At 44.1% G+C, this 12,252-nt stretch overlaps 1 protein-coding gene across 3 annotated transcripts in view; it reads right to left on the bottom strand.

The window, feature by feature from the left end:
- Positions 1-7,978, bottom strand: part of LOC105493221 (glycerol-3-phosphate dehydrogenase 2) — a 148,954-nt gene extending 140,976 nt beyond the window's left edge. Inside the window, exon 1 of one of the 3 annotated variants that reach the window (XM_011760744.2) lies at positions 7,651-7,978. The gene's annotated coding sequence lies outside the window, so the exon portion shown is untranslated. Of the gene's footprint in view, positions 1-6,936; positions 7,073-7,650 lie in introns of those variants that run through there. The other 2 variants (XM_011760743.2, XM_071072795.1) reach the window with 2 other exon arrangements.
- Between the last annotated feature and the right edge of the window lie 4,274 nt (positions 7,979-12,252).

Below are 12,252 nucleotides of genomic sequence, written 5' to 3'. Positions count from 1 at the left end.
CCTGTGTGGTATCTGGTGTCCAGTTACACCCAATACACTCTTATCACTTATTGCTTGAATTAGGGTCTGACTGAATTATGGGGCAACCATTCATGAACAACTACTTACTAGGTGTCACCCACATGAAAGGCACTTGGATTAGGCATGTGAGGTCTATAAAATTGTGTAAGATCCAGCATGATCTTCCATAGGAAAGGAAATTATGCATGTCTGCAAATAATTACAGGAGACAAGCATCTATAAGGGAATTATGAGTAGCATAAAAAGAGTAGCTGAAGGGTTTAGAAAATATACAAGACATTTCTGACTGGGGCTGTGAGGGAAAATGTCATAAAAATTAGTAGCCAGGGGTCAGGGCACTCAAGGTTTGTTAGGATTTCAAAAAGTGAATTAAAAGGAAGAACATCAGAATAGGGACAGCGTAGGAATATATATTTAGGGAATTCCAACTAGCCCAATGTGACTGGATCATAGAGAAGATAAGGACAGCACCTTAATATTAGGGTGAGAATGGAGGAGTCCTTGAATCAATTCCAAGACAAATATTTAGAACTTGATCAATAGAGCAGAGTAACCCATGGAATGGTGGATCAGAGAGAGTGACATGATCAAAGGAGTTTGGGCATTACCACAATGAAACAAAACATCCTTTCTTTTTATTGTTTTTTATTATTTATCTATTCATCTATCTTTTTGAGACAGGGTCTTGCTCTGTTACCTAAGTTGGAGTGCAGTGGTGCAATCATGGCTCACTGCAGCCTCAGCCTCCTAGGCTCAAGGGATCCTCCCACCTCAGCCTCCTAAGTAGGAGGCACGCACCACCAGACGCAGCTTATTTTTTATGTTTTGTAGAGACAGTGTCTCACATGTCGCCCAGGCTGGTATCAAACTCCTGGGCTCAAGCGATCCTCCTACCTTGGCCTCCCGAAGTGCTGGGATTACAGGCATGAGCCACCACTTAGCCAATATCCTTTCTTTTATTCAGTTAAAATTAAAACAAAGCAACTTTTGAGAACCTAGTACTCTGAACTGTATTATTTTCATCACTTTTGAAGTACACTTAGAAGCTTATTTTATGTTTTCTTGGAATCTTGACCAAAGTTTTCCTAACAAGTTTACCTTGAACATAAACTTTTGTTCCATAAACGTGTCTAGCTATCTAAAGTTTCTGCTTGGCCTTGGTGGTCATCAGCAGATACAAGTAGCAAAGCATTCTAAGCATGTCACCCCATTGTTACCAAGTAATACTCAGAGGTTATCTCATTTGACAGTAGCAGCTTCTAGAAATCTCGATTTCAGAAAACAATATGTCTGTCATAGTTTGTGGAGTTTGTTTTTCCCCCTATATTAAAACCTTTTATAGAAGGACATATGTGGACAATCCAGCATGAGATTCCACAGAGGACATTTCAGTATTCAAAAAATATAAGGCTTGAAAAATCTAAATCAGTCATTGTTCTAAAGTACCCAGACTTTGACAGTATCTCACTGTCAAAAATATAGTACATGAATAATTATTTCATTTGAAGAATTAAAAGATGTCCCCAAATAATGTCTTTAAGTTTTGCCAATACATATATAAAGAAAAATTATTCCTCTAGTCACAATACTTCTGATACCAAATGTATGGGTTTTCCACACCAAGAAACTCTCTATCTAGGGACACCAACTGAATGTTCTACAATTTAATTTAGTCTGACACTAACTGCCCAGAGTTTGTGCAGACACCACAGGGTAAGGGCTCAGTCCCATGAGACTGCCCTCCACTTCAGATGCCAGTCAAAAATAGTGGGCCCCGGGATATCCACACTTCTGTTAAACTTAGCTACAAATCAGGGGTTCCTACAACCCCATCCTCAGATTTGATAATTTGCTATAATGGATAACAGAACTTTACTTACTTTTTTTATTTCTCTTTTTTTTTTTTTTTTTTGAAACAAGGTCTCGCTCTGTCACTCAGGCTGGAGCATAGTGGCACTAACGCAGCTCACTGTAGCCTTGACCTCCTGGCCCCAAGAGATCCTCTTGCCTCAGCCTCCAGAGTAGTGAGGACTACAAGCATGGACCACCACGCCTAAGTAGTTTTTTTTTGTTGTTGTTGTTGTTTAATTTTTGTAGAGACAGGGTCTCTCCACATGGCCCAGGCTGATCTCAAACACCTGGGCTCAAGTTATCCTTCTGTCTTGGCCTTCCAAAGTGCTGGGCTTACAGGTGTGAGCCACCACAATGGGCCTGCTTATGTATACCAGTTTATTACAAAAGGTATTATAAAAGACACAAATCAATAGCCAGATGAAGAGGTACACAGGGCAAGAAATGGGAGAAGGGGTGCCCTCTCTGGGCATGCCTTCCTTCCAGCACCTCCATGTATTCACCAACTCAGAAGCTTTCCAAAATTTAAGGTTTTTATGAAGGCTCCGTGATATGGGCGTGATTGATTAAATCATTATCCACTGGTGACTGACTGATTTCCAGCCACTCTCCCCTCCCCAGAGGTCTGGAGTGAAGCTGAAATTCTAACCCTCTAATTACATAGTTGGTTCCTCTGGCACCAGCTCCCATCCCCATCCTGAAGCTATCTACGGTTCTACCAAGAGTCACCTGTCATCTCAGCAGTGTAGAAAAAGACACTCATCATTCCAGAGGTTCCAAGGGTCTTAAAAGTTCGTGAGTCAGAACAGGGGACAAGTATCTTTCTTACTATATCACAATACGTCACAATACATTTGTACTTGAGAAGGAGAGACATCTATTAACCAATTTTTCCCACTAATTTTGTGAACTAATTGAACCAAAGCCTGACCTAAATAAATCATAAATCGTGTTTTTGCTGCATAAATCAGAAATCTGGTTTTGAAAGAACATAAAATTCTCAACTGAAAAATAGGAAATAAGAGCACAGATATGATATAGGAAGAAATACACAACCCAAAGAACTAGTAAGAGCCTCTAACAAAAGATCAAAATCCTGGAACACAAGCCAAAGGAAACAAACAAACAAACTTGGTCACATTCACGTCAGGACACAAATTAGAATTCTGGATGCATTCTGACCACAATCATTATCTAAACATTCTCAGGTATTCAAAGCATCAACATCTCTTCCTTTCTTTTTCTTAAATGTTCCTGAGATCAATCCCTGGTTATATATTACAGGAAGAAGTCTATTCTAAAATTGTTAGAGATTTCCTGGCTTGCAGCCACATTGGCCGTTGTCTTTCTCACTTGGAGTTGAGTTTGATCACATCTTCCTCTTACATTTCTTTCACACATCATGTCAACAATTCTAAAACAAAGAAAAGTAAAGCACACTTTATTAGTTTCTTCTTGCCCTAACATACCACTTCTAAGTTTTCTTACCTCAAAAGTCTTAAGACATGATGGAATTATTTAAGTATTTTGATGAGCAACTAAAACTTACTTAATAATATCTTCTTAGTTTAGTTCCATTCAGCTCTTCTCTATCTCCCAAGAAACAATTTTTGAATTTGGCAGGTTGAGAGGCATTTCAACCCTGATGATTAATAATTTTCTCCTTATACTCCAGGTAAAAAATATATAAAATACACCCCATTGTCAAAACTGAATAGAGTAACTGGCAGGCCATCTGACACTTTTATTTTATTTATTTATGTATTTATTTACTTACTTATTTGAGACACAGTCTCCTTCTGTCACCCAGGCTGGAGTGCAATGACACAATCTTGACTCACTGCAACCTCTGCCTCCTGGGTTCAAGCAATTCTCCTGCCTCAGCCTTCCAAGTAGCTGGGATTACAGGTGCCCACCATCATGCCCAGCTAATTTTTGTATGTTTAGTAGAGACGGGGTTTTGCCATGTTGGCCAGGCTGATCTCAAACTCCTGACCTCAGGTGATCCACCTGCCCAGGCCTCCCATCCCAAAGTGCTGGGATGAGCCATCATGCCTGCCTGGCTTTTTTTTTTTTTTTTTTTGAGACAGTCTCAAGCAATTCTCAAGTTTTGACCTCCTGAGTAGCTGAGACTACAGGCACAGGCCACCATGCCTGACTAATTTTTGTATTTTTTGTAAATATGGGGTTTCCATGTTGTCCACGCTGGTCTCAAAACTCTTGGGCTCAAGCGATCCACCTGCCTTGGCCTCCCAAAGCAAAGTGCTGGGATTACAAGCGTGATCCACTGCACGTGACCTATCTGACACATTTTTAAGCAAGTGTGTTAAAGGTGACAAGAATGAAGAGTTACCATTTTAACGCCAACCCTGAGCTTTAAACTTCACAGATATAGTGACAAGTATTCATTTCTTGCATATGCAAAATTTTACTGAAGATTTCCCATATAATTTTCAACAGAAAGATCATTTTTGGAAGTACACGATTATGTTGGCTTTTTCATACAATGAGTACACAATAGCAAACATCCCTGAAACAAAGATGATCTTTTCTATCATCTTCAGGAAATAAGTCCCTCTGTTATTGAAGTGACATTCTCTTCGGCAGGAAGCTGTCTCCAACTACTTGAGCCAATATTAACCTTTTCCTTCATAATCACAATAGTTCTGGCCAATATCCTACCACTGGAAAAATGATTGTACAAGGTCTTATGTTGGTCTCCAATTGTGTTCCATCTATGTTTTACCTTGTTAAACAACTGTAAGCTTTTCAAAAGAGGGTAACTTTTTTTTTTTTTAATCTAGCACTTATTACAATATAATGCTGCACAAGAATACAGAAAATTTCATTTAAGAAGACTAGTGTTCATATATTTGATTTCTAGTCCTCTTTCTGAAGTGTTGTTTCTGCACTTAGTTTCGCCCCACGAGTCCAGGTGTTGACAAACAGAAAGAATCAAGTTTTGGAAAACCTAAACAGAAACATCATCACATTAAAAAAATAAAACTGAGAAATTACATACTGATCTGAAAATTGCTTCCCTTCTCTAATAACCATAGCTACCACTAACTCACCTCTCCTCTCCCCAGCCCAACACACTAAACTAACCGAAAAAAATATACGAATAATTCATGCACAACATGCAAGAATTCTTTGCCCAAATTTTCAAGCTAACTATATTCTTTGCCCATATTTTCCTATTTGAGTATAACAAGGAAAAATACAGGATGGAAGCTAGTCTTTTGAAGTCTACCACTTGCCAGGTACATTGCTAGCACTTGCACACATGTCATTGCATTTAGTATCCATATTTTGCCAATGAGACAATTGAGGCTGAGTTTTAAAAGATGACCTAAGGCCAAAGTCTCTGGCTCCCTGCTCCGCAACTACCCTCAGCTAGAGTTTGTTCCACAGTTCAGTTGCTCATTGAGAAAACATTTATTGAGGGCGTATTACAAGCTAGTCACCCCTCTAGGCATTAGAGGTCACTCACTGAGAAAACATTTATTGAGGGTGTATTACAAGCTAGTCACCACTCCAGGCATTAGAGTTTTGAAAGTATGCAAGACAGGACAAGCCCTACTACTCTCATAGAACTTACATGCTAGAGAGGAAAGAAAACAACCAAACAGAGTAAGTTCAGAGTTGTAATAGTTTACCAACACGAGTTACGCACAATCATCATCAAATCTTTTAAAATATCTACAATAAGATTAGTTACAACAAACTAAAGGGGGTAGTAATATTCACTAACAATTGGTAACACTGTGGCCCTTTTGTCAATTCCTGAACCAAGCCATTGCATCTTTGAATGAATCACAAGGGAGAGAGAAAGAAGCAGAGCTCTAATGCTGCTTAGAATTTCTTTATAAAATAAAATGACTCTGTGAGCTATGAGAATGGACTGTTGCAATGAATCCAGTGTTGGTTCTCAAACCCAAAACCCCATATTTATCCATTTATTCATTAAAATATTGCTGTATTAGAAGAGTTGATTTGTAAAAGTCAAGGAAGTGTTGTAATTTGACATAACGCCCCTGTGAGAAACAGAGGGGGGTTTCAACATCCACATCACAAGGTTCCCCAGGCTGCACACGGTCTCCATTGGGCAATGGCATCCTGCTGTCATGTGCTGGGCCAGCAAGAACTGTAGGACTGGGACTAGAGTGGTCAGTAGCTACCAAGAAGTGCCTGGGCCCAGTGTGACAGCTGCCAACACCCTCCACACGCCAAAAACAAACTTCACATCTCTTTAAACTTGGAACACGTGCAAAATACTAACAGTTTTGTTTTAGCAATAAAGACTCCCTGTCACTTACTAACTTCCTCCCCTCACCTATTTATACAAGTATAAGTTGACTAGCTGCTATTTCTATAGCTGCCTCCTATGATATTTATAATGTGTTGTGTGATTTGGGTTGCCCATGTCACTAACACTTTGCGAGAATTTGTGTTTGTAAATTACTCTGGAACTCTTCTGAGAGTGAATATTCCACTGCACAAGGTGGAAGCCAGACTAGAGACCATCTGCTAAGAGCAGCACTTCATTCACCCAGCTACACCTTCCTGCCAAAGCACTCTTTGCAAATCTATTTTTGCTGGTAGAAGTTATGTGGGGAGTGGAGGCTGTTTTAAGTTATCAGTGTGCACCTTCCATTTCCTCCTAGGGCAGTCACACGCCAGGCGCTGAGTTTCTCAAAGAAGCCTCAGCCCCCGTCCAGACTCGTTCTCACTCTTGCTTCGGAAGGGAGCAACAATCCTTATCAGACTAGCCCCATCTACAAGCTAAAAGTTTGCATAAACTTTCAATGGGGTACCAACCCTCGCCCCAAAAGTCCTGCCACTGTACTGTTTTACAACTGCCGCCTCCAAAATATAAACAACGAAACCCTAGAGAAAAGCGAGTCCATCTTCTGCTGATGGGAAGAAATTCTAAATCTTTCCCGTTTCCCGCCACCACCTACCGCAACACTGGAGTCCCAGAACACTGGCCCGGGTCAGAAAGGGAGCACTCCCCCCTAGAATCCTAAGGGCGGGGGAAGGGGTCTCCCAGGAAGCACACACCTGAGATAGATCCTCACGCGCGAGGGGCCAGCGGGCAGGGGCACCCAGTTCCTCCAGCCAGTGTGGAGTCGGCCTCCCCCCGGAATCAGAGCCTCGGCCCGGGTGCTAGCAGCGCGGCGCGCGGGGCTGTCACTCGAGGCGGGCTGGGCGGGTGTAACTCGAGCGCAGGGCCGGCCGCGCCCCCGCCTTCCCACTTCCCGACTTCCTCCTCCCGCTCCCGCGCCTGCTCCCTCCCGGAGGGCTGACCCGGGCGGCGAGGCCGCCACCTCCAGCCCGGATACCTCGGGCCCAGGCTCCTCCGGCCCAGCGGGGAAACGCGGAAGTGGGGGCAGGAACCGGGGCCGGGGTTGGCTGGGGTGTGGGAGGGAAAAGCGCTGCGAAGAGCGGGCGGCGAGCGAGGAGATCTCCGCGGCCCAATGAACGTGACTAGACGGGGACGCGGCTCCCGCCGCCGGGTGGGGTCGCGCAGCGCCACACGCAAGGGCCCTCGCCCGCGGCTGCAGTTCCTGCTTTGTGCCTCGGTGGTGCCGGACTCCAGACCTCCGCCCCGCCTTGCCAGCGGGCTGGCGGACTGGAAAGCCTGAGCTAGGCCAGGCTGGGGAAGACGGTGGCGGTGTCCGATTTCCTGTGCCCTCGCCCATGCGGGCCGCCCTGGCCATCTGCCTGGGGGAGGGGAGACACTCGCCGGCCGGCAGGCTGGCGGGGCTGACTTACCTGACGACTTCTCGTTGTCCGCCCCTGGATCTGGCTTCTCCTACTCTGCACCTCCCGGCCGGCCGGCTTCCCTAGGCCTACGGACGCGTCCAGGAGGCGGGCGACCCTGCGACCCCGCCGTCAGAACCCAGACTCTCGCCCGGCTCCCCCGGCGGGCTCAAGCCGCGCCAGGCCTCCTGGCTCCCCCACTGAATGTCAGCGCAGGGACCCGCAGGGAAGTCCAAGCCCAAGCTCCAGGGGGTGGAATGCTGAGCACAGGTTCCCCAGGCCCAGCCTCATACAGGTGGGGGGAGGCGGAGAGCCCCGGCAGTCGAACAGCAGGCTTCCCACTTGCAACCCCCCAACCCCCCCAAAAAAGAAACGACCCTGCCCACTGAGCATGCCCAGCTCACTTGTTGGAACTACTAGGGCTAGACAAGCCCAAGGGGACCTAAGGAAGGCGGAATTGGGGCTCAAATGGACCCCACTTCTTTAAGAGCTTTGCTCCGAAGACCTCTGGGTGCTGTACTAATAACCTTTCTATCGTGGTATTGGAAAATATCCAGGAGATGGACGGAAATGCCTTTCCAAAAGAAGGAAGAAAATTAGTGTGAACCAAAAACGCAGTGGTATTTTTTTTAAATAAAGTATTAAGTCACTCATTTAATGTCCTTAAATACCACAGAACTCCTATAGTTGACCCAGAGGAATGCACTTATTTATTAAGCCTCAAACTCAGTAACTTGAGGGAACCATCCATAGTCCACAGAGGAGCAATGATTCTCACCCTTGGACACATTAAAATTGGGGGGAGGGGGCAGGGAGGGGTGAAATGCCAGATTTTCATCCCCAAGTCCAATGAATCGGTCTGGACGTGGGATCTGCAAGTCCTTGTATTTCAAAACCGGGTCTAAAAGTGTAGTCACTGGAGCCCGCAGCATCAGCATCACCTGAGAACTTGATAGAAACTGTACTCCAGTGACCTGATTCATAGACTCTGGGGCTGGGGCTGAGCTACCCAGATTTTACAAGCCCTTCAGGTAGTTCTGGTGCACACTAAAGTTTGAGAACCATGGTTTAAAAGCTCCCCCCAGTTGAATCTAATGAGCAACCAGAGAAAAGAAATTGTAATTGAGAAAAGAAAAATAGTTCAGAGCATTTGAGCAATGTGAGGTATGCAAAATTTATCAGGCCCAGAGAGACTTGAGTATGGGACATAGGTTGCACCCCTACACTCATGCTCAGGGGCGATTGTTTAAAGGCATTTTGTTCATGACTAACTGCCCAACCATATCTTCATGTTCCTGGAATTTGTGATACGAAGAACAATCTATAGGCAATCAATAGTTTATGTGTTTTTATGTAAATTATTGGTAAACAACTTGGAAACCGCCTCTTCTTTTCCTTTAAAAACTTTATTGTAGCAGGGTGGGCGCGGTGGCACACGCCTATAATCTCAGCACTTTGGGAGTATGACGTGGGCAGATCAAGAGGTCAGGAATTCGAGAACAGCCCAACCAACATGGTGAAACCCCATCTCTACTAAAAATACAAAAATTAGCCGGGCATGGTGGCGAATGCCTGTAATCCCAGCTCCTCAGGAAGCTGAGGCGGGAGAATCACTTGAATCTGGGAGGCGAAGGTTATAGTGAGCTGATATGGCACCACCGAACTCCAGCCTGGGTGACAGAGTGAGACTCCGTCTCAAAAATAAATAAATAAAATAAATAAATAAAACTTACTTGTAACTGGGCAACATTGTGAGACTGGTTATATCAAGTTGCCTCAGTTTTTTTTTCTTTAGTTTGACAAATCAAACCAATATTTTTATCATTTTTTCTTCAAACCCTAATCATTTATCTAGAAATGCAACATGTTACCCAGAAAAGGAATAATCTGGTTGAATTGGGTGCCAGTCCTGGATTTCTTTCCCACTGATTATCCCAGATCAGTTCAATGCTTGGGAAATGGGACCATCAGTTACTCACTTTTGTACTCTAGTGCCTAGCATAGTGCCTGAATATAACTGATGTTTACGTGTTTCTTGATTTGAAATGAATGCTTAGGTAAGCGATCTGGTCCAATCCATGCGATGTCACCTGATTATTTTCCCCACTAGTCCCACTGACACTGCTAGCTAGTGTAACCACCTGAGGAGTTCATCTTGCCCGCTGCCTAGACAGAGCCGATTCATCAAGACAAGGGAATTGCAAGAGTAATTCACGCAAAGCCAGCTGTGCAGGAGATCAGTTTTATTATTACTCAAATCAGACTCCTGAGCATTCATGGAGCAGATTTTTTTTTTTTTTTTTTTTTTTAAGACGGAGTCTCGCTCTGTCACCCAGGCTGGAGTGCAGTGGCCGGATCTCAGCTCACTGCAAGCTCCGCCTCCCGGGTTCACGCCATTCTCCTGCCTCAGCCTCCCGAGTAGCTGGGACTACAGGCGCCTGCCACCTCACCCCGCTAAGTTTTTTTTTGTATTTTTAGTAGAGTCGGGGTTTCACTGTGTTAGCCAGGATGGTCTTGATCTCCTGACCTCGTGATCCGCCCGTCTCGGCCTCCCAAAGTGCTGGGATTACAGGCTTGAGCCACCGTGCCCGGCCTCATGGAGCAGATTTTTTAAGGACAACTTGGTGGGCTGGGGGAAGCCAATGAGCCAGGAGTGCTGATTGGTCAGGAATGAAATCATAGGGAGTTGGAGCTGTCTTTTTGCACTAAGTCAGTTCCTGGGTGGAGGGCCACAAGATCAGAGGAGTCAGTTTATTGATCTAGGTGGTACCAGCTTATCTGTCAAGTGCAGGGTCTGCAAAATATCTCAAGCACTGATCTTAGAAGCAGTTTAGGGAGGGTCAGAATGACTCCTAAACCATAGTTTCTAATCTTTTGTGGCTGTTAGTCCTACAAAGGCAATCTAGTCCCCAGACAAGAGGGAGGTCTGCTTTGGGAAAGGGCTGTTACCATCTTTGTTAAAACTGTAAACTGTAAACTAAGTTTCTCCCAAAGTTAGTTCAGCCTACGCCCAGGAATGAACAAGGACCGTTTGTAGGTTAGAAGCAAGATGGAGTCAGTTAAGTCAGATCTCTTTCACTGTCTAGGTCATAATTTTGCAAAGGCGGTTTCACTAACAAGCCAAGAACTGATGTAAGATTCAGTTCTTATATCAATAACCCATGACCATCAGCCCCTGAGTCTGATTTGGATACAGGAGGAGGTAGAGAATAGGAGGTAGGACATAGTTGGAGATAGAGAAAAGTCAGGAGCATTGGACATGATTCCTCTTGCCAAATTTGGGGCCCAGAGCAACCAAAGGACAGCAGAAGGATGTTGGCATCTGGTGGGATTCAGAAAGGACGCAGAAGGAAAAAGGTGTGCATGGAAGTCGGGTCAAGGGGCACAGACAAGGAAGGAAGCTTCACCTGATCAGCACAGAATTTACTCTGAATCTTCTTTTTCAAGACCGTGTACCTCTGCTCTATAGTTCCCACTCCCCCACTCTTCACACACATCTAATCTCAACTATTGACTTGAATAAAATAAATAGGAAACTGTTGTATAGTAGATAATTTTCTCCAATAAAACATTGCTGACTTGCAATTAGAGCATAAGTTATTTAGAGCATATTTTCAAAGTTGTTAATTCTTAAAAATGCACAGCCCTAAAAAAGAACAAAATCACTTTGCAGCAACATGGATGCAGCTGCAGCAACGTGGATGCAGCTGCAGGCTGTTATCCCACGCAAACAAATGTAGGAACAGAAAACCAAGTATCACATGTTCTCACTTGTAAGTGTGAGCTAAATCATGGTTTCACTCAGACATAAAGATGGGAACAATAGGCACTGGGGAATCCAAAAGGAGGGAGGGGTACAGGGGCTGAAAAACTTCCTATTGGGTACTACATTCAGTATGTGGATGATGGAATCAATAGAAGCCCAAATCTCAGCACCACACAATTTACCCTTGAAACAAACCTGCACATGTAGCCCCCGAATCTAAAATAAAAATGGAAATTTAAAAAAAATTTTAATGAACATTAATTTCAAAATGTAGAGGTTTATGATCATTATTTTAAGATTTTACAGACACTGGCCGGGCACGTTAGCTCACGCCTGTAATCCCAGCACTTTGGCAGGCCAAGGCAGGAGGATCACCTGAGGTCAGGAGTTCAAGACCAGCCTGGCCAACATGGTGAAACCTCATCTCTACTAAAAAATACAAAAACTAGCCAGGTCTGGTGGAACACGCCTGTAGTCCCAGCTACTTGGGAGGCTGAGATGGGAGAATTGCTTGAACCCGGGAGGCAGAGGTTGCAGTGAGCTGAGATCACGCCACTGCACTCCAGTCTGGGCGACAGGGCGAGACTCTATCTTGAAAAGAAAAGGAAAATAAAAAGATTTCACAGACACTTATAAAATAAAATACTACGCCCTATTTGTTCCATGAATCTTTTCTGAAGAGAATAAAATATAAAAACAAATTTTTATTTCTTGCCTAATACATAGCACTTTAAAGCCTTTTTTGACAATTCTTTTTATGAGTATCTAAGTAGCTTTCTGCCTCCCTATCTCTAGCCCTCTGTCTTGCTCCTAACATAACAAGAATTCCACTGAAAGGGTTTGATTGC

The sequence above is a fragment of the Macaca nemestrina genome, chromosome 11 (assembly GCF_043159975.1).
Source record: "Macaca nemestrina isolate mMacNem1 chromosome 11, mMacNem.hap1, whole genome shotgun sequence".
Lineage (NCBI taxonomy): Eukaryota > Metazoa > Chordata > Mammalia > Primates > Cercopithecidae > Macaca > Macaca nemestrina.
This window is presented reverse-complemented; position numbering and strand designations above follow the sequence as displayed.